The sequence below is a fragment of the Hemiscyllium ocellatum genome, chromosome 45, assembly GCF_020745735.1.
Source record: "Hemiscyllium ocellatum isolate sHemOce1 chromosome 45, sHemOce1.pat.X.cur, whole genome shotgun sequence".
Taxonomy (NCBI): Eukaryota; Metazoa; Chordata; class Chondrichthyes; order Orectolobiformes; family Hemiscylliidae; genus Hemiscyllium; species Hemiscyllium ocellatum.
In genome coordinates, this window is record NC_083445.1 from 14693137 (window position 1) to 14717360 (window position 24224).

A 24224-nucleotide genomic window follows, 5' to 3' on the forward strand; every position below is an offset into this window, starting at 1 on the left:
GGATCTGGCCTCTGTGGACTTATTTCAAATAGGGCAGAAAGTATCAAGACTGGTGGTGTGCTGCCTGGCATTCAACTCCTCCCCATTTTTAAATTCATTTGTGGGACATGGGTGTCACTGTCATTTATTGCCCATCCTTAGTTGCTCTTGAGGATGTGGTGGTGTGCTGCCTTCTTGAACTTTGGCAGTCCATGTATTGTAGGTAGACCCTCAATGCCATTAGGGAGGGAATTCCAGGATTTTGACCTGGCGACAGTGAAGGAACAGTGTTATATTTCCAAGTCTGGAAAGTGAGTGGCTTGGCGGAAATCTTGCAGGTGGTGGTGTTCCCATGTATCTGCTGCCCTTGTCCTCCTATGTAGAAGATGGTTGTGAGTTTGAAAAGTGCTGTTTAAAGATTTTTGGTGATTATCTGCAGTACCTCTTATAGTGCACACTGCTGCTACTGAGCTTAGGTGGTGAATGGAGTGAATGTGGTACTAATCAACATGGTTGATTATCCTAGATGGTGTCAAGTTTCTTCAGTGCTGTTGGACCTGCAGTCATCCAGGCAAGTGGGGAGTAATGCAGCACACTCCTGACTTGTGCCTTGTAGATGGTGGCCAGGTTTTAGGGAGTCAGGAGCAGAGTGAATCCCTGCAGTATTCCTAGCCTCTGACCTGCTCAGGTAACCACTATTTATATGGCAAGTACGGTTGAGTTTCTGATCAAAGGTAATGCCCAGGATATTGATAATGAGGGATTCAGTGATGACAACACCATTGAATGTCAAGGGGCAGTGGACTGCATTCTGTCTATGATTGCCTGAGCGACTCTCTGACTGTATTCCAGCTCCTGAACGACTGTCAGAGTTTTGCCAACATTTTGGCCTTGGGTTGTTCCCAGACCACCTCTCACGCTGCTACTATCCACTAAGTCCATGAGTGGTTTTCTGCACTCTCAGGCTGCTGCCATCAAGACAAAACGACCTTTTGTGTATCACGCAAACAAGTACTGTGATATGGGTTTTAATGCCGATGTGATGCCAGTATTTAGGCCATGACTCCCAGCAACTGTTGTACCAAGCAACATGTCCTGCTGAGTATTCATAGCAGGCAGCAAGCTGATCGTGCAGCAAGCAGCAGCTCCTTGCAAACCTCAGAAGGGTAAATGCAACATTAGTTGTGATTCTGCTATTGGAAATCATTTATTAAATGATCTGACTTGGGTAAGAAACCAGTTTTAGATCTTCAGTCGGGCTCGCAGTATGATGAATTTACATGTGATTGTAGCTACACGTGTAAATGCATGGAACCCTGGTTTATGTAGGCAGAAGGAATTCATAACGCGTTTTATCTTAAAAAGGGTCATGGAGCCAGACAATCACTGCTGTATCCCCATGGTAATTCCCTGACCGATCGGAAACTTCCTGCTTCATCAGAATGTTAAGACTGACAATTAACTGTTCTTGCTGTGTCAGTGATGGCCAGACCTATCTGTATCCTCTTCTTGTGCTGTATAAAATATTGTCACTTTTCCAAGTCTACTAATTCTGATGAGAGCAAGACAAAAAAAAATCTTCTCTTTTCAGGAATGTTTACGTTCCGTACAATCACTGATTATTTATTTACTGTACCCATTTAGTTAGATAGCTTACCCCTTTTGGATAAGTTTGAGTATACTTTGAGGAGAGGTACAGGTGTCCTTTGGAATTGTTAACAGTAGACCTGATTGTACATTAAAACGTATATAAACTCATTGAAAGTATCAAGCTGTTGGTGTTTAATGTTTTAAGTCTGCAGTTTCAAAAAAATATCATTGCTTGCTAAATCATTTTCAAATCATAGAAACATGAGGTCTATTACATTAGATTAGATTCCCTGCAGTATGGAAACAGGCCGTTTGGCTAACCGACCCTGCGAAGAGGAGCCCACCCAGAGCCATTCCCCCACCCCATATTTACCCGTCTAATGCACCTAACACTGTGGGCAATTTACCATAGCCAATTCACCTGACCTGCACATCTTTGGATTGTGGTAGGAAACCGGAGCAAACCCACGCACACACGGGGAGAATGTGCAAACTGACTTCATAACTATCATCATAATGGGGTGCCTATTAGCTTATAACTTGATTAATAACCCAAATTTCCGATGAAGGGCCATGAATATAAATGTTTGTTTTTATAAAGGATTAAGAATACATGGAGTTCCGGATTTATGGAGGTCAGACTTATGAATCTCCTCCACTTCCCGCTCCTCTGCCCTTGAGCCCCTCCCCTCCAATCGCCACCAGAACAGAACCCCACTGGTCCTCACCTACCATCCCACTAACCTCCAGATACATTGTACCCCACCACCAAGGATATATTTCCCTCCCCTCCCCTATCAGCGTTCTGGAAAGACCGCTCCCTCTGCGACTCCCTCGTCAGGTCCACACCCCCCACCAACCCAACCTCCACTCCCGGCACCTTTCCCTGCAACCGCAAGAAATGCAAAACTTGCACCCACTCCTCCCCCCTCACTTCCCTCCAAGGCCCCAAGGGATCCTTCCATATCCATCACAAATTCAGCTGCACCTCCACACGCATCATTTACTGCATCCGCTGCACCCGATGTGGCCTCCTATACATTGGGGAAACAGGCCGCCTACTTGCAGAACATTTCAGAGAACACCTCTGGGACAGCCGCACCAACCAACCCAACCGCCCCTTGGCTGATCACTTTAACTCCGCCTCCCACTCTGCCAAGGACATGCAGGTCCTTGGCCTCTTCCATCGCCAGACCATGGCAACACGATGCCTGGAGGAAGAGTGCCTCATCTTCCGCTTAGGAACCCTTCAACCACAAGGGATGAATGCAGATTTCTCCAACTTCCTCATTTCCCCTCCTCCCACCTTTTCTCAGTCCCAACCCTCGGACTCAGCATCGCCTTCTTGACCTGCAATCTTCTTCCCGACCTCTCCGCCCCCAATCCCTCTCCGGCCTAAGACCCTCACCTTAACCTCCTTCCACCAGTCGCATTCCCAACGCCCCTCCCCAAGTCCTTCCTCCCTCCCTACCTGTTTGGCACACCCTCCTCATTCCTGAAGAAGGGCTTATGCCCGAAACGTCGATTCTCCTGCTCCTTTGATGCTGCCTGATCTGCGCTTTTCCAGCAACACATTTTTCAGACTTATGAACCCTCATACATTTACAAACCTGTCTCATTTGGGAATGTAATGTTGAAGACACACGATATGAACATTTCCTGTACTTACAAGTGGTTTCTTTATTTTCACCTGCATTGTGTTCTGACGAGCATACACTTCGACTTGTAAACAGACTACAGAACTGAACCTGGTCATAACCAGAGGACTGCCTGTATAAAGGAATGTATAATTAATGAATGAGTTTACATGAATGAGAGATTTTGTCTTGAGGCAAGTAAACAGACTAGGAAGATACCCGGCTCTACATGCCCACCTGCAAAGCCTGGAATTTCATTGCCAGGATGTGTGTGGACTGTAGTTGGGTTAGTTGATGCCAGAAAGGGTTCAGGCCATAGGAGCTTCCAGGTGGACTGTATAAAATATCCACAGCAATGCTCTAGGACTTGTCCTAGTTTTCATGAGAAAACATAAGGCCCTATCACTCTCACATTGGCTTACCTCCTGTACGTGTCATGATGTCAAGCTCTGCCTCCCCCCACCAACCTACAATCAATGGCCCCTGTTCCAGACTATTACGTCCCACTCCTCCATGGTATCCATGACAGGCTATTCTCCTCCACCGATCTCCTCATGGACCCTCCACCCATGCCAGGCTAGGCTACACCTATATAGGAGAAAGTGAGGACTGGAGATCAGAGTGGAGAGTATGGTGCTGGAAAAGCACAGCAGGTCAGGCAGCATCTGAGGAGCAGGAGAATTAAGGTTTCTGGCATACCTTTCTGATGAAGGGCTTATGCCTGAAATGGCGATTCTTCTCCTCCTCAGATGCTGCCTGACCTGCTGTGCTTTTCCAACACTACACTCTCTACAACTATATACAGCACATTGATCCACCTTATACTGTATAAAACCAATGAATGCCGTGGTGACGAAAAAATGTTTCTTTTTAGCAAAAAAAACAATTCATTTATTTATAATTTCCCACCTTTTTGAAAAAAAAGACCTTCTGTCAGACCAAGAAAGAATCAATCATTAAGCCCATTCAGAATATCAATAGCAGAAATTGTCAGCGCTCAAAACCTCTTAATCTTCTTGAAGTAAGTGTTGTGTAATTGACAGCAGATATCAGAGAAGCAGAGCTATCAAGCAGTGTTTTCCCTAGGCTGAACTATTTCAAGCAATCTCATCATTGTCTGTGCCCCCAGCCATGTCTTGTTATGCATACTTAGCAGTGGAGCCAGACAGATTGTGAGCATTTGATGCGTGCACTTACCTGACCAAACACACCCCCTCAAAAGGCACTCCTGAAAATCAGAATGCCTTAAAGTGTGTTCAGGAATTCTGGAATCGGGACTTGCCTGCTATTTATCAAGTTCCTGATTCAGCAGAATCCAGGCCAGTGTCTTCAGTGGACACTGAAGCAGCATTCCTCAGCAGCATATCTGTGCGATAGCTCCAGCGACCTGCGCAGGGTGATTCCTATGCCGTTGCTGATCGCGGCATTCAAGTCTGGTTCTGGAAGTCGCTGCCACACACAGACCTCAGAGGTCTATGCAGCCAAAATAAAATGAGAGAGAATACTGCTCTGGAGATCTGCCTATGGAAGGGTTAGCATGGAGGCTATAAGGGGAAAGGGTGGGAGCATGACTTGAACCTGCTTAGGGGTATAAAGGCTTGTGGGATGTATGGAGGATTAAATGTTGGAATGACGGCATGCGAGGCCATAGGTGGTGGGTGAGGGCAGAGATGGTATTGCTGGGACATGGAAGAGTGTGTAGGGAGGAAGGAGTGTAAGTGGTATGTTGGGACATGGGATGAGTTAACCGGGATAGGAGATCGGGAGTGTCAGGACGAGGAGGAGGTGGGAGTCAGTATGAATGGGACATGGGGAATGTGTTGGGATGAGGGGTTGTAAGGTGGTATGGAAGGGTCTTAGGGATTATAGAGTCATAGAGATGTACAGCACGAAAACAGACCTTTCAGTCCAACCCGTCCATGCTGACCAGATATCCCATCCCAATCTAGTCCCACCTGCCAGCACCCGGCCCATATCCCTCCAAACCCTTCTTAATCATATACCCATCCAGATGCCTTTTAATGTTGCAATTGTACCAGCCTCCACCACTTCCTCTGGCAGCTCATTGTAAACACGTACCACTCTCTGCTTGAAAAAGGTGCCCCTTAGGTTTCTTTTATATTTTTCCCCTCTCACCCTAAACCTGTGCCCTCTAGTACTGGACTCTCACCCCCCCCAGGGAAATTACCTTGTCTATTCACCCTATCCATGCCCCTCATGAAATTATAAACTTCTATAAAGTCACCCCTCAGCCTCTGATGCTCCAGGGAAAACAGCCCCAGCCTATTCAGCCTCCCGATAGCTCAAATCCTCCAACCCTGGCAACGTCCTTGTAAATCTTCTCTGAATCCTTTCAAGTTTCACAACATTTGATAGGATTGTATGGCAAGTGAGTTGATATGGATGTTGCATGGGGATTATTTGGGTACAGTGGGGTGTAAATTAGTATGGATGTGGCATGGAGATTATGTAGGGAGGAAGGGGTGTGAGTTGGAATGGACAGGACATGGCACAATTATGTGGCGAGATGTGTGTGTGAGGAATGTGACTTGCAAAATTTTTCTCTTTTATTGTAATTTTAACATTTGTAATGAAGTCCCGAATCACAAAGGTGGGCCTTTGCATAGTCTGACTTTGCACCCAACAATCATTCCTGGATAGGATAAATAGACAAAGTCTTTTCCCTGGGGTGGGCATGTCCAGATCTAGAGGGCATAGGTTTAGGGTGAGAGGAGAAAGATATAAAAGAGATCTAAGGGGAACACAGAGGGTGGTGTGTGTATGGAATGAGCTGCCAGAGGAAGTAGTGGAGGCTGGTACAATTGTAACATTTAAAACGGATTTAAAAGGGATATGGGCCAGGTGCTGGCAGGTGGGAGCAGAATGGGTTGGGACATCTGGTTGGCATGGATGGGTTGGACTGAAGGGTCGTTTCCGTGCTGTACATCTCTCTGACTCTATGACTGTCCTGTTCCATCTGACCTTTTTAAGGGGTCCTCTCGGCCCAACCCCTGAAAATGTCACTAGTTTGTAAAAGCAGGTAAATGTGTGAAAATCCAATTATTTTGCCTGTAGAGTCATACAGCATGGAAACAGACTCTTTGGTCCAACCAGTCCATGCTGAACATCATCCCATATTAGACTAGTCCCATCTGCCTGCTACTGGCCCATAGCCCTCCAAACCTTTCTTATTCATATACTTATCCAAATGTGTTTTAAAGGTTGTAATTACGCTCACATCCACCACTTCCTCAGAACGTTCGTTCCACACATAAATCACCTTCGGTGTAAAGAATTTGCCCGTCATGTCTTTTTAAAATCTTTCTCCTCTCACCTTAAAGATGTGCCGTCCAGTCTTGGAATCCCCAACCTCGGAAAAAGGCAACTACCATTAATTCTCTCTATACCCCTTGTTATTTTACAAACTACTGTAAGGTCACCTGTCCACCTCCTACACTCCAATGGAAAGTGGTCGTAGCCTATCTAGCCATTCTTTATTAATCAACCTTCCATACTCTGCAAAATCCTGGTAAATCGCTTCGGATCTCTCTCCAGCTTAAGGTCCTATTGAAGCAGCTTCCTATTATCCCGGACGCTCTACTTTGTAGCATAATGTAAGTGTGGAGAAGCGCAAGGTTTATTAGGGTACAATCATTCCTTAACTCATTACTGATGCCTCTTGCAACCTGTGCAATAGTTGATCCTTTTCCCATTGTTCTTCAGTCTAAGATAGCAAAAGAGGAGTGATGCTGGTAAAAGACTAACTGTGACACACAAGAGTGTACTGTGACTCAGGCAGAACATTCACACTGAATCGTGAGACATAAATAGTGAAATTGGTCCATAACATAGCTTGGCGTGACCTTTCTTTGTATGTTTCTAAATCTGTTCATTCGAGTTGTATGTATATTATTGGAGCCACATTCACCGCTGTTCCTTCCTTGTTTTAGAACAAATATGATTCTACAAGAGGTAGAGGAAAAAGGATGCAGAGCAAATGGATCACAGGATGGAGATAATCTCTTGTTTCCACTTTCTCAGGTTCGTTGCATGGGTTTGAACATTGTGTTCTTCACAGAATTTCAATTTGTCTTTTTTGAGTCCAAACGTACGTATATAAAAATATATACCCACCCATCTGAGAAAAGAGGATTAGTTTGTGAAACAAAAATAGAGTGTGCTGGAACAGCCTCAGCGGGTCTGGCAGCATCTATGGAGAGAAATCAGAGTCAACGTTTCGGGTTGAGTGATCCTTCCCCAGAAGCAACAGATGTGGAATGTAAACTAAATCAACACTTTGTAGTCACTGCAATACACCACAGTGAATGTAGCACTGATGAAGTAAAACTGTTAAGTGGTTTAGATATAGACACCATGGAGATATGTTTCTAATGCTGTTATCTACCACTTTGTTAATCATGCTTGAAGTTCCAAGTAACTTTAATCATGATGAATGATCACTTGTTTGGGACTGCTGGTTGTTGACTTTATAGTAGGGATCTGATATTTTCAGCAAATGGGACTAGATTAATGTGGGATATCTGGTTGGCATGGACAAGTTGGACCAAAGTGTCTGTTTCTGTGCTGTACATCTCTACAACTCTCCTTCACATTCCTGCCAAACCAGAAAAAAACTCCTCACCTTGCTTACCAACAATATATCTACCGGGGCCTTTCAGGGAAGAGAGCTTCAAAGACATGACAACCTGTTAATAAACAAATTCTCCTTGTTTCTGTGTAAAATGTGCAAAACCTTATTTTTAAACAGTTCTAAAATGTCCCCCAAGAGGAACCATCCTGTTCACGTGCACCCTGTCAAGACCCCTCTTCTACCAGCAGATACAAGCTTAGCCTGTCAAATCTTTCCTCATAGGCAACCCAACCATTCCAGGTGTTAGTCTAGTGAACATTCTTTGATCTGCTTCCAATTAATTTACTTCCTTCCTTAAATAAGGTGATTAATCTCTCCACTTTCATATTTAGTTCTCTTTGCAATAAACAACATTCTGTTAGCTTTCCTAATTACTTGTTGTATTTGTGGAATACCCATCTGTGATTTATGGGCAAGGAAACCCAGATACCCCTGGATCTTGGAACTCTGCAGTCTTCTCTTTCAGCTAATTTGCTTCTTATTTGTTCTTCCTGCCAAAATGAACAATGTCACATTTTCCTCACAATTTACTCCATTTACAAGATATTTCCCCATTCGTTTAAGCTACTTTTGACACAAAGGTTTAAGGTGCCATCGATAGTATTGACGACTATTGCAAGCTGCAGTGTGACATAGACAGGATATAGAGCTGGGCTGAGAAACAGCAAATGGAGTTCAACCTGGATAAATGCGAAGTGATGCATTTTGGAAGGTCGAACTCGATTGCTGAATGTAGGATTAAAGACAGGATTCTTGGCACTGTGGAGGAACAGAGAGATCTTGGTGTTAAAGTACATAGATCCCGCAAAGTTGCCACCCAAGTGGATTGGGTTATTAAGAAAGCATATGGTGTTTTAGCTTTCATTAACAGGGGGATCGAGTTTAAGAGCCACGAGGTTTTGCTACAGCTCTACAAGTCCCTGGTGAGACCACACTTGGAATATTGTGTCCAGTCTGGTCACCCTACTATAGGAAAGATATAGAGGCTTTGGAGAAGGTGCAAAGAAGGTTTACCAGGATGCTGTCTGGACTGGAGGGCTTGCCTTATGACGAAAGATTGAATAAGCTCAGACTTTTCTCTCTGGAGAGAAGGAGGAAGAGAGGTGACCTGATCGAAGTGTACAAGATAATGAGAGGAATGGATAGAGTCAATAGCCAGAGACTTTTCCCCAGGGTAGGATTGACTATTCATAGTTTTAAGATATTAGGAGAAAAGTATAGAGGGGACGTCAGAGGAAGGTTCTTTAAATAGAGAGTTGTGAATGCATGGAATGTGTTGCCAGTGGTGGTGGAAGCAGAGTCATTGGGACATTTTAGGGACTGCTAGACATGCCCATGGATAGCAGTGAATTGAGGGGCGCGTAGGTTAAGTTATTTTATTTTGCATTAGGATTAATGCTCGGCACGACATCGTGGGTCAAAGGGCCTGTTCTGTGCTGCACTTTTCTATGTTCTATCTATATCAATTTGCAGCCTCCTTATGCCCCGTTCAACACTTACTTTCCAACTGCCATTGTGTCATGAGTAAATTTAGTAATTAAACCTTTGGTACCTTTATCCAACCGGTTTATATAATTACAAAACATTGTGGCCCCAGCAATGAATCCTCTTGTGCACTGCTTATTACATCTTGGCAACCAGAAAATGACTGCTTATGCTTTTTTGTTTCTGTTTCTGTTAGCTAGGCCATCATCTGTCCATGCCAAGATATTATTCTTATCATGTGATGTTACTTTCTGTGATAACCTTTGTGGCACCTTAACAAATGCCTTCTGAAATCATATGTACAATCATGCACCAATTTCCCTTGATCCATAGCACATGTTACTTTGTCAATATAAGTATGATTTCCCTTTCATAAAACCATGTTGACTCTGCCTGATTATCTTGAATTTCTCTAGTTGTCCTGCTATGAAACCCTTGATAATAGCTTCTGCTATTTCCCTGTGTCACATGTTCTGATTACCCTGAAGTTTCCTTTTTAAATAGTTAAGTTTGCTACTCTTTCAATCTGAGGGAATGTTCCCTGAATCATGGGATTTTGAGAAAATTAAAACCTAACGCTTCAACTGTCTCACTTGCCAATTATTTTAAGACCCTCGAATGAAGTCCATCAAAGCCTGGGCACTTGTCCGTCCACAACTTCAGTAGTTCACTCAGCACTGCTGCCTCACAGTGTTCAATTCCCGCCTGACTGTGTGGAGTTTGCACGTTCTCCCCGTGTCTGCGTGGGTTTGCTCCGGGTTCCTCCCACAGTCCAAAGATGTGCAGGTCAGGCGAATTGGCCAGGCTAAATTGCCCGTAGTGTTAGGTAAGGGGTAAATGTATGGGTATGGGTGGGTTGCGCTTCGGCGGGTCGGTGTGGACTTGTTGGGCCGAAGGGCCTGTTTCCACACTGTAAGTAATCTAATCTAAAAACTTCTCCAATGAATGTGATTTTCCTGAGTTTCTCACTACCTTCCATTTCCTGATTTACAACTATTTCTGGGGTATTTGTATCATCAGTCGTGAAGGCTAATGCAAAATTATTGTTCAATTCATCTTCCATACCCTTGTGTTCCATAATTAATTACAGACTTACTAGAAATTTAGCAATAATATTTCTCCCCTTAAAAGTACACTATTCATAAAAGGAGCAAAAGAAAGGTTACAACAAAGACCATCCATTTTCGGAACACTTTTTTTTCAATTTCTTATCCTGAGCATAAAACTAGGCAAATACCCACCTTCAGAATAATTTACTTAAATCTCACATGTACAGAATATGATCGAGTTGTTAGTATGTGATGTGGGTACTGATTTATTGTTCATGTTATGTCTGGCCGTTAGAACCAGGAGTTTAAGGGATGATGTTGCAATAATTGGATTCTGTAAATTCTGGAAATAATTCAGAAGAAAAACTGTTCCATGTTTTACTAAATATATTTCAGAGCATGTTTACATGTGATGAGTTAGTACATAGTGATGTGAATATCTTAGTCAAGAAATGCATTTATAGATTAAATAATTATGTTGCAGACATCTGCAATAAGAAATGTATAATGCAAAAACATTTTTAAAAAGTTTCTCAAATTTTAATTTTACTTCACCTTGTTTTGCACTTTGACCTGATAGAATTCGGTGGGAAAATATGTTCCTGTCTTTGCAAAGCCAAAAAGTCGACTTTCCCGCAGTAATTCTGTGAAACCTGATGTGGAGAATACAGCCAAAGAGGTAATGTGCTGCAGTCATGTCATGTTGCTACAATACAGTAATCACTGAATTATTATAATTTATTTTATAGAGACATGGAGTCATAGAGCATGGAAATAGACCCTTCAGGCCAACCAGTCCATGCCGATTATAATCCAAATTAAACTAACCCCAACTGCCTGTGTTGGCCCTTATTCCTCCAAACATTTCTTATTCATGTACTTATCCAAATGTCTTTTAAACGTTGTAATTGTACTCTCATTCACCACTTCCTCTGGAAGTTCATTCCACATGTGAAGCACTCTTGGTGTAAAACCGCCACCTTTCATGTTTTTATTATTATTAAATGTCCAGTAGGATTTTGCGACTTTAGCAGTTTTTGTCCTGTGTGTTTAAAATGCTTGACATTTATTTTCTCTGTCTATATAAAGCCCCTACCCCCAGATGCTCTGGAAGTGCTGAACAGTTGTAATCTTCCAAGTCTGAAGCAATAAACAATGCAGTTTTATTCACACCATAATGCTCATCCTTTGGTTGTTGCTAAAAAAAGAATTGATTTTGCTTTAAGGTATTATAAATAACTGCCATGTAGAGAGAGAGTGTGTGTGTGTGTGTGTATCATCCATCTCAGTTGTTTCTGTTTGGATCAGGATGCAAAGTGCTTTTCTTCCATTCTCCAATTCCTAATGAGTTTCTGACTGTGGAAGGCATCATGGGCAGGGCATAACTCTGTCTCCATATCTGTATGTGTGTCCCACTGGGCGTTACAGGACAATAATTGGAAGATTTTCCCTCTAACCTGTGGAAAATTGAAACTTTCCATTGCCTTGATTGAGATGAAACTTGAGCTTGGGTCCATGTGGTCTGCATAGGTTGGCAACATAGGCAGTGTGCTCAACTTATTAAAAATTTCAAATATGTACTTTATACATAAGAATATCTTTATATACATACATGGCGACTAAAGCAGTTTGATTTAACATCAAAGGCATTTCTTACCTGAACATGACGATGTTTACATACATTTGAGGCAACAGGCGTGTCCAATGATGGAGCCCCATTTAACTTCAGCAGAAAGATGGTAGTCTTGCCTCACTCATCCTGGGAGAATTTTTTTTAATTTCAAAAATACTTTATTCATAAAAAATATCTTTTTATACATTTATAGTCACTAAAGCAGTTTGGTTCTATACAGTCGCATAAGAAAAAGCAAACAAAAACTGGAGTTTGACTCTACCCAACAAACGAGCTAAAGACATTTCTTTCTTGTACTCGAGTGTATTTACATATATTTGAAGAACCAGGTGAGGGGGAAGGAGATGTACAATAACTGAACGGACCCCCATTTAACTTTGGCAGAAAGACCTTAGATGGCAATGTTATGACAAGGGTTAACCCCGCCCCCCCCAACTTAATTTAAACCAGCAACACAGAAAAGATTTCTCCGATGTAGTAATCAAGAAAATTCAAGAAGCCAAGAACTATTTAAAGTAAAAATTAACAACTTTATTTCTTAAAATATAACAGAGAATAGTTAACTAACAACTATTTACAACTCATTCCTCTAACCTATCTTTTACTTTTCCCTCTACAATACTGGTCCGATAAAAATCCCAATTAAGATTTACAAAACAAAACTTCTTATCTCAAAACTAGGCCCCTTTCGATTTTTCTCTGTACTCCTGTCTTCTTTTCTTCTTCTTGGCAATTCTGTTTCACAGGTTACTGATTGATAAAGGTACCTTTAAAAGAGATATTTTTCTGGCAGTCTTTACATGCTGGTGACTTGGCAGTTCTTCTGTCAACTGTTCTATTTTCTCTGTTCTTATACCCCCAAAGCATCGGATTGTGTCATTGGCTTTTAAGATCATCAATATACTAAATTCAAACTTGATTGGAATTTTTTTTTGGGGGGGTATAATTTAAACTAATTAGTTTAATTTGAATCTGTTTTTGTCTCCAGGTAACCAGCTACCCTAGCTTTCAACCCAGTGTTATATTGTTACCTTATTCAGAACACTCGGTGCTGTCATGTAGTTTGCTAGCTTTTAACTCTCTTAAAGGTACAGTACACCCACATCTTATAACAGCAGTCTTTCCCAAGTGCGGGTTGGTGGAAGCTGCCCAAAGCTTTAGTGCGTGCTCCAGCTTAAAAACCATGGCTGACAATCGAGTCTTCCAGTAACCACTAGCACACCAGTATGTGGTAGCAATGACCTGCCTGAAAGTTGCAGGTAAGAAAGGAACTTGTCAGTCTGTATTTTCCAAAGATAATAATCTTGAAAGTTGCATATTTTTATATAATGTACATTGTATTTCTTCTTCATATTTTAAAATAAACCTGACTGATCAGTCACTTGTAATGTAGAAATTTGATGATACACATCAAAAATCATGCTAATAGTTATGATATATAATAACGACATTTAATCAGACTTACACAAGTTCTGATTTAACTTCTTTTGCTTTTTCTTACTTAAGAGCTTAAACGACAGTAAAGTGGATGTCGACAATAGTCCCGAGAACATGGATCTTGGAAGTTCAGGATTTTACCTGCCTGATGCCAAACACCAAATGCAGATATCGCAGCAACCACCAGAGCAGACTGCCTGTACCATAATATCAAGCCAACTAAATCCACAGGGGCCAGGGAAAGAGCAGCAGGATACTGAGACAGATGATGAGTGTGTGAAACAGAGGAGCAATGGGGATGTTTTGCTCTCAGACATGCAGATAGGGACACAGTTTGTAGATCATGAGACGAAGGAATTGGCCTGTCACTCAGACCCAAAAATTCCTGAAGAAAAGAATAAAAAGAACACACTGAACCACCATCTGGTTGAAATGGATGTGTTGTGCAGCACTCCGATCCCAATAGCTCACAGCACACCTTATGAATCGCTGCCAACTCAGTCAGACTCTAAACCACAGAACTCAGATACATGTTTGTCTGATGAACTTCTGCACCATTGCCTTTACCAGAAAAAAACTGATGTTGTGCCAATCAGCCACAATGGATTGACCCTTTGCCAAGATGTGAAAAGGGAATGCACTATAGCAATCAATCAGGAGATCTCTGAGAATGAGGAAGGATGTGTTCTTGTATCTGAGACATTAAAGAACTCTGGTTATGAAGAAAGGACTCGTAATCTTCCAGTGGTCTGTGAAATGCTAAATGGAAGTGAAGCTAACAGACAAGAGTTGGCTGTCCAAATGAACTTAATTGCAAGTACACCAGCACAGAATGATCTGAAAGATGCCACTTGTTTACCGTCCACTGGCTCCTTGTCTTCCAATTCCCTCCACCAGTCATTCGACACTAATGTTGTAATTCAGTTGGAGAATACCTTTACTTCACAAACTGATGTGATAGATAGATATAAAAATGTAAATGAGGAATTGCAAGAGTCGCTAGGCTCTGTGGCCAGATTAAGCATTACAAAGGGAAATGCTGTCCAGCAAAACATAGATGATGACTGGTCTGACATCAATGAGCCTTGTAGTTCTGGCACCAAAGTGACCATCAGCACAATCCTCCACAAAGATTCAGATGACCATCAAGTTAAACCTCAGCTGCAGCCCAGTCAAAGATTTATGCAAGATAAAACAGTGGAGATTGAGATTCTACCTGTGCACCAAGACAAAACGGAGACTGAAAGTCAGAAAATTACCCAGAACATTTGTAAAAGTTTTCATAGTCATGATATTAATATGGAGCAGTGTAATTCTGTGAATTGTAATAATCCTGGTGAGGAAACAAAGCAGCTGGACCAAGAGAAATTAAATAATAGTTACAGCAACAGCCTGATAACAGCTGATTCAAATGCCCAGAGTGCTGCTGGGCTGGAAGAACGGTGTGTTGGATCCAGGCAGTCAGGGTTTTCAGAAGCTGTGTTACTTGACACTGTATTCAAAGACTCACAAACGAATCTGCTTTCAGCAAACAAGCCAGTTGTAGTTTCCGAGAGCATTGGGGTTTTTAAAATGAATAATGTAAACAGCTGTGCCACAGAACCCCAACCTGGCCTGCCAGGTAATGTCACTGTATCACAGGAGCTGGAAGTCACAGAAAAAACACTACCTATTACAAACCTCAGTCCTTCTTATGAAACTATCCAGTCAATCAAGACCGAAAGCATTCTTGCCACTGAAGGCAGTGAACGTCAAATGCTTTTTGATTGTAATTGTGAAGGAAAAGCTACGAAAGACAGCAAAGATTTAGGCAGTAAATTGGTCATTGCTGATGAACTAAAATCCATCATTTTTTTATCAATGGATAACTTGGACCTCCAAATTGAAAACAATTTACGTACCAACTCTAACAGAAAAATCACAGAAGATTTAGGTAGAAGAGAGATTGAACACAAGGCTAGCACTGAAAGAACGAAAGAAGATGCCTCTGTAAGTTTACCAGGCACGAGCATCGAAGACTGTATTGAAAGGCATCAGCAGGATAAAATAAAGAAAGAGATTGAAGGAAGTAAATGTGAAAGGAGTATATCTCCAGGCATAGTATGTGAAGGTTTAAATGTCAGTAGTAATTGGGAGTCAGTTATAGAACAATCGGCTCAGCTTTTAAAAAGTCATATTGCAGCAAAAGAAAGTTCAAATGAAACTAGTAGTCTTGATAATTCAAATTTCTCTGTGGAAAAGTTGGATGTGGAACTGAGTTGCGATGTTGTGTCCAGAGATGTGAACACATTAGCCAAAGCTGGTCCAAATCTAGCAGCCATTCCAAAAGCCTTTTCACCACATCAGTCCCCTGAAGATTTCACAAAGAAGCACGGATATCTTTCAATGATATTTCCCCCCTCACATAATGAAATGGCAGGTTCTTCTTCTGGAGGTAATGATGTTGACACCGGGACTGACCGCTATGACAAACTTCAAAAATGTCAAGGGATAAATGGCAATAATGAAAGCAAAGATGGCAGATTGTCTCTGGTGGATGTGGGCTTCTCTGGTATGGAGCAGGAAAGTGATAAGAGTCTGCCAACACCTCTCGGTGCAGAGCTAGCAGCCAAAAGTGAACAAAACACATTCCCTTGTGCAAAAAGCGAGGTAAGGATGTCTTTATTAATAAAGTTTAAAAGCACTAAAACAGTGCAGACACTCAACTGAAGAAACAACCTAAAAGTTACCAACGTCTACTTTTAACAACGATATTTCGATCTCAGCTGCAAAGTTTTGTAGCAGAATGTAATCTGATTATATTTTTAGGATCTGTTTTCTGTGCCAAGAGTCACTGGTGTTGCTGTTGCCTCTGAATCAAAAGGTTGTAGATGCAAAGTCCACTTCAACATATAATCTAGGCTGATTATTGTGTAAGTAGTGGAAATATAGTATTGTACTATAAAAAGTACTGTTCAGTTGTGAGTTTAGACTGAGGCATCATCTTGGTGATTCGGTGGAAATGAAAGATTTCATTGTGCAATTTCAAACGATGTGCATTATCCTGAACAACATTCCATCCCAATCAACATCATGTATGTAAAATACATTTTTGTTGTTTCATTACTGTTTGTAGGGCCTTTTTGTAACAAATGATTGTTGTGTTTACTTTTAAACTATCCTAGTATAATTTGTTGCTCAAGCGTTGTTCTCATTTGCTTTACTGAATGGAGCTTTTAGTCATTGGAACATCCTTAATAAAAGAGACTGTTTTACCTGTCTTCCTTTAATTTATCTGCCCCAGACATTGTTACAAAATAGTTATTGTCAGCATGTACTGCCAAGTATTAACAGTGATCAATAAACATAATACCCCTATCATGTTTTTTGAAATTTCTCTTAACTTTTGGATCTTTTGTTTTAGGTACTAACCAAACTCAGTCCTGACAAGGTACAACCAGGTAATTAAACATGAAATGTATTCAATAACGCAGACAAGGTAGAAAGACTATTATACACCTTTTTTAAATGAAGTAGTATTGTTTTATTTATTTATCTTTTTTAGTTACTTTACTTTCTTTTTATCTTTCCCCTTTGGAATATTCCATCATTCTTGAAAGAACACACAAGGTTGGAGGCTTCTCAAAAGTTGGTGAGGTTAGCCCAGAGTGACCGACTGCCTTCATTTCACATTCTCTTTCAATGGTTAGATCCTGAGCTGCTCCACAGGAGTGAGCCACAGATCAGGAATAGGATTGCAGGAAGAAATCTTGTAGTAGTTGGTACAACACACTGCAACTTCTTTAGCAACTCGCTTTTAAGCTCATTTGTTTCTTTCCTACTTAATAAATCAATCCCTCTGCACTGCTTACACTTTGGGAATCAGCCAACCGGTTTCAAGGCTTCTGTCAGTGATCAGTTGGAATTTGTTGTTGGAGATGTTTAAGAGTATGGCAGGATGTTTCTTCCTGACTTTCCATCTTTTTTTCCTCTAACCTGAAATCATTTCAATACTAGTTGGATTTTTACTCTGACAGTGTTGTCAAGATTGAGGATTTGCTGTAAAGAATTTTAGGCACAAGTTCCACTCACTGTTATGCAACCTGTTGAAGTGTTATCTTAAAAAAAACACAATTTTCCCCAACAATTAAGTCAAAAATCACATGACACCAGGTTATATTCCAACAGGTTTATTTGAAATCAGAAGCTGTCGGAGTGACGGTCCCTTGTCAGGTGCGGTGACAGAGGGCATGCACTGCACCTGACAAAGGAACATCAGTCTGAAGGCTTATGATTTCAAATAAACCTGTTGGACTAAACCTGGTGTTGTGTACTTTTTGACCTTGTCCAGCCCAGTCCAACATCAGCACCTCCACATCATGGTCAACAATTAAAGAAGAGGGAACACTTCCTTCCATGGATTATTCTTGGAACTTGTTTCCATAAAGTCACAGCAACCATTAGAGTGAAGCATCATTCCTGTGTTGGTGTATAAATTTTGGATGTTATTTAACAAATTTGCATGTAACTGGCATCTGCCAACAAAACTAAGATAGATATCCAAAGAGATTACACCATAGAGGTTTAGGCAGATGTACTGTGACACGATTAACACAAGGAGGATTTTAGCATAAGTTCATCCGAGACTTCAACTCAATCATGGGCTCTTTTTCCTGTCTGCTGTGAAGATCATGAAGCTTTGTGAATCAAATATATGTCTTACCATAGTGATACTTATTGTTATTTTGACAGAATGCATGCAGTGATAATTTGATCAAAAATACAATTTTAAGATATCAATTTATCAAGAATTATTCAGTCATATAGAACATGTGTATTGCTAGAAAACGTATTGCATTTGTCAAACTTTTTCATCTTGCTTAGATCAGGATGATTCCAAGAATACCAGGCTAAATGGAAAACCAACATTTATACCACATGAGATGACTATGCCAATTAGTTGGCAAATGGGCTCTAATCAGTCGAGGTGTTATTAAAGGGAATGCACCAGTTAAAGATGATTGTCAACTAACAGTCAGGCTTTTACTTATTTGATAACCAATCAGAACTCTCCTCCTTTAAAGTGTAAGTGTTGGGTTTCCCCTTGATTTGGAATTGGTGTGAATTGACCTGATCAATGCAAGATTGAAAAGCAATGCTCAAGAATCATTGATTATTATTTTTCTGGTATTTCAATGAATTTGTAATCTCAGCTATCCTGTTCGAGGGAAATGTGACCATAATTTATGTGCTTCCTTACAAAGGAGGGGGCGGGGGGAGGTGAGGTGAGAAAGTAACTTAGTAAGAGTTTACTCTGGGCCTTTCGCAATACATAACGGTATAGACAGAAGCCTGAGTAGGAAGGTAGCTGTAGTACTTTATATAACTATCATATTGAAGCAAGGAAAACAGATTTTAATATTGAAAACCTATTTGAAAATCCAAGGGTCATAATCAGGGCATCAGCAAAGCTGACATGGAGAAAGATCAAAATTAATCAAGGAATTGATTGGGTGATATAGATCTTAATTACCTGCAGATTTTATAAAGAAGGGAATGCTGAGAACGGACTCAGTAACTATGTTTGGGAATTTTGACATCCAGTAAGCACACAGTCTCTACTGCATTCAGCTACCTGCCATACAATTTAGTGACCAGTGATTGTGATTTGGTTTCTAAAATGACTTTGAAGGTTTTGATGAATAATATTTAGCCAACACTTGAGAGAAAAAGGACTCCTGTAATAGTGCTGACCTGGAAGGTGCTGGAAAAGGGAGATCCTCACACCATGGTGACAGGAAACCCATGCTTCTTCTGCCCTACACAGGTCGGCATGGACAGGTTGGACCGAAGGGTCTGTTTCCATGCTGTACATCTCTATGGCTCTATGAGAGTGCTGTAAGGTTGAGATTAAAATATGAAGCCTGACACGGGGAAGTGCTATGGATATTGTATATTTGGACTTTCAGAAAGCATTTGTTGTGGCATGCTGGTTAGCAAATTAGAAGTATTTGGGATTGATGTGACCTCAGCAACATGGATTAGAACTTGGCTGAAAGATAAGAAACAGAGGGTACTATAGATGGGCATCTCTCAGATTGGAGACAAGTTGAAAGTGAGAGATCAGTGTTGGGACCTTGCTTTTTCTGAGTTGTATAAATGATTTAGAGGTGGATATTGACATCAAAATCTCTAAATTTGCAGATGATACTAAGCTAGGGAGAGTAATGAATTGTGAGGAATCTGATTAAAGTGATTGGGCTTATTCTCCTTGAGCAGAGAAAATTAAGAGATGACCTTACGGAGGAGTAAAAAAATTATGAACAATTTTGATAGGGTAAAGATGGATATCCTTTCTCCACTACTTGGAATGTCAATAACTAGGGGTCAAAAATTCAAGATTATCAACAAGAGCACTAAGAATGAAATGCGGAGAAATTTCTTCACTCAAAGTTTTGAGAATTTGGACTGCGCTGCCTGGGAGAGTGGTGGATATAGATTCCACAAGAGATTTCAAAGAGAGCTGGATATATGTTTGAAAGCGATAAATTTAGAGGGCTATGGAGGTAGAGCAAAAAAAAACAGGATTAGCTGGGTAGCTCTTTCAGGAGTTGGTACAGACATGATGGGAAGAATGGCCTCCTTCTGTATTATAAATTCTGGAATTCTACAGGTCTGATAGAAAGTCAAAAGGAGGCAAAAATTAATAAGGGATAGTCAACATGGCTTTGCAAGGAAAATCGTGTCTCTCAAACTTGACTGAGTTTTTTTGAGAAAGTCATCAGAAACATTGTTGACGGCAGGGCAACAGATGTTGCTTATTTGGACTTTAGTAAAGCCTTTGACAAGGTTCCACATGGCAGACTAATTAGGAAAGTTAAGTCACATGGGATTCAGGGTGAGCTTGCCAATTGGATACAGAATTGGCTTGACAGCGTGAGACAGAGAGTAATAGTGGAAGGTTGCTTTTCAGACTGGAGGCCTGTGATCAGCGGTGTTCCACAGACATTGGAGGTTCTGGAGTCCTTTTTTGTTTGTCATTTATACAAATGGTTTGGATAGGAATATAGAAGGCATGGTTAGTAAGTTTGCGAATGACACCAAAATTGGTGGCTTAATCGACAGTGATGAAGGTTATCTAAGATTACAAAAGGACTTTGATCAAATAGGTCAATGGGCCGAAAAATGGCAGATGGAGTTCAGTCTGGATAAATGCGAGGTATTGCGCTTCGATATTACAACCAAGAGTAGGGCTTCTGCAATTATTGGTAGGGCCTTGGGTAAAGTTGTAGAACAGAGGGACCTAGCGGCGCAGGTACATAATTTTTTAAAGTTTGCACCACATATAGTGATTAAAAAGAAGTTTGGCACGCTTGCCTTCATTGCTCAGTCCTTTGAGTATAGGAGTTGGGATGTTATGTTGAGGTTGTACAGGACATTGGTGAGACCGCTTCTGGAATACAGTATCCAGTTCTGGTTGCCCAGTTATAGAAAGAATATTATCAAGCTGGAGGGGGTTGAGAAGAGATTTACTAGGATGTTGCCAGGTATGGAAGGTATGAGTTATAAAGAAAGGCTTGATAGACTGGGCCATTTTTCACTGGAGTATAGGAGGTTGAGAGACGACCTGATAGAACGTTATAAAATAATGATGGTAGTTGTGTTTTCCCTAAGATGGGGAATTTCAAGACTAGGGGGACACATTTTTAAGGTGAGAGGGGAGAGATGTAAAAAAGACATAAGAAGCTTTTTTTCTACACAGGGAGGTTCGTGTTTGGAATAAATTTCCTCAGGAAATGGTGGGTGCAGGTACAATTACAATGTTTACAAGACATTTGGATAGATACATGAATAGGAAAGGTTTTGGAGGGACATGGGCAAGGAGCAGGCAAGTGGGACTGGTTTAGTTTGGTCTTATGTTTGGCATGGACTGGTTGAATTGAATGGTCTGTTTCCAGGCTGCATGACTGAATGAAAGGAAAGACAATCATCAGACTTGAGATTTTCTGGACTCATAAGGATCCTTCAAAAATAAATGTTAAGAAGGTCACTGAATTGGCAGAACTTTGTACTACTTACCTATATTAAAACATCCTCAGAATTATACAGTTGTTTCTGACTGCATTCTGTGATAGTTGCTAATGAAACAAAATTAGCAAAGACTTTGAGTCATTGTGATCTATAAAATTGTAAATTGATGGAGAACTATTGTAATCAATGATTTAAACCAAAGAAGTGGTTGTCTCTTTCTTGCAGATGTTCAAGATTACAAATTACCACTCATTGAACCAACATTAGAAAGCAGGGCACTGATGGATCTTTCACAACTTGATGCCCCTCAAGAAGATAATGCTAATTTGTCTGAGCTGGAAGATCTGCACTTAAGGTTAAATACTAACCATCTTTTTTAATGATTAAATGTGATTTGGACATTAGATCCTGGATGAAAAGGGATCATCTTTGATTTGGAAAGAAAGGATCTATTGTCCAATGAGTTTGAGGTGTTTTCAAAACAATTTCTACTTGACGTTAATTCTTACTCAATCTGTGCCTTAATCTAGATTAGTTGGTAGAAACAGAAATACAGAAACTAAGGCCATCCAACCCATTGAGCCTACACTTCTATTCAGTATGATCATGGCTGATCTTCTATCCCCACTTCATACTCCTGTGCTCTCCCTATGTCCCTTGATGTCTTTAATGTTTAGAAATATATTTATTTATTTCTTATGAATACTCAGTAACTTGGCCTTCACCGCCTTTTGTGATGAAGAATTCTATCATCCTCATCCCCATCCTCTGAGTGACGACATTTTTCCTTGTCTCAGTTAAATGACTGGCCCAGTATCCTGAGATCATGCCGGCTTGTTCAAGATCCGTCTCTCCCTCCAAAACAGCCATACACATCATTCCTACATGCAGTCTGTCCAGCCCTGTACAGTTCAATGAGATCTGTTCTCATTCTTCTTAAGACCAGAGAATACAAGGCTAGACGATCAATTCCCTCTTCATCTGATATATTTACATGCATTTGAAAAGACAGGGTTTGATCAGGAGCACTTAGCACGGCTTTGTGCTTGGGAGGTCATGCCTCACAAATTTGTTAGAGTTCTTTGATGAAGTGAACAGGAAGGTTGATGAGGGCAGGACGTAGTCTGTAACAGATTTCAGTAAGGTCTTTGATAAGATTTCAAATGGTCGGTTGTTCTGGAAGTTTAGATCACATGGAATCCAGGGGGAGCTGGCAAACAGGATACACAATTGGCTAGATGGTAGGAACCAGAGGGTAATAATGGAAGGATGCTTGTCGGACTAGTGGCCTGCAACTCATGGAATGTCTTATGTCGGTGCTGGGCCCATTGCTGTTTGTTATCTATGTCAATGATTTGGATGAGAATGTACAAGGCATGATTAGTAAGTTTGCAGATGACACTAAAATATTGTGGACAGTGAGAAAGGTTATCAGAGATTGCAGAAGCAGCATGATCAGCTGGGGAAGTGGACTGAGAAATGGCAAATGGAGTTTAATATACATAAGGGTGAGGTCTTGCACTTTGGAAAGTCAAATCAAGATAGGAGTTTCTTGGTGAATGGTAGGGCCTTAAGGAGTGTAGTAGAACTGAGAGACCTTGGAGTTCAGGTGCATGATTCTCTGAGGGTGGAGTCACAGGTAGACAGGGCAGTGAAGAAGGCTTTTGGCGCACTGGCCGTCATCAGTCGGGGCATTGAGTATAGAAGTTGGGAAGCTATGTTACAATTGTACAGGACGGTGGTGAGGCCGTGCCTGGAGTATTGTGTTCAGTTTTGGTCACCTTCCTATAGGAAGGATATTATTAAACTGGAGAAAATGCAGAAAAAATTTACAAGGATGTTGCCAGGACTCGAGGGAGGGTCTGAGTTATAGGGAGAGGTGGGACAAGCGAGGACTTTTCTCTTTAGAGCATAGTAGACCGAGGGGGAACCATATAGAAGTGTACAAGATCATGACAGACATGGATGGGGGAGAGTGCACTCGGTCTTTTTCCCAGGGAAATCCGGATGGCGGACTAGAGGGCAACCGTTTAAGGTTAGAGGGGAATGAAGAAAAGGGAAACTGAGGGGCAACTTTTTTTTTAACCCAGACGGTGGTACGCATGTGGAGTGAGCTGCCAGTGGAAGTTATTCAGGCGGGTACGTTAACAACATTTAAAAGGCATTTAGACAAATACATGGATAGGAAAGGTTTAGAAGGCCAGGTGCAGGGAAGTGGTGTTAGCGTCTGTGGACATTTTGGTCGGCATGGACCATTTAGGGCAAGTCTCTACGCTGGAGGACTCTATGACTCTGTGACTAATTCTGCTATCCCAGGAATCAATCTGGTACTAACCTGACAAGCTTATCAATTGATCCAACTGGACAGCTGGTGGATGTGGAAACAGGAGAAATGTCATCGTGGAAAAGCACAGCTTTTTGATTTTAGTTTGAGCCTGCCTTAACTGTGACCTGCCTTAACTGTGAGTGCTTAGTGATGATATTGGGGTTAGAGGTAGAAAGCTGCCGTATTACAGATACAAGACACTTATTGAAGAGAACGCGATATTTCCCATTCTTGTATAAACCTCAAACGATCTCAAACTCTGGATTTTTAGAGAATTTGAAGTTATGCCCTGTTTTGATAATACTTAACATCTAAACAAGTGAGGGGGGTAAGGGTCTATGGGTCTTAAAAATCCAAAATTATATCTTTGGCTTCAATCTTAGATGATTCTTGAACTGATCCTGGTTAAAATCTGGATCCACAGATG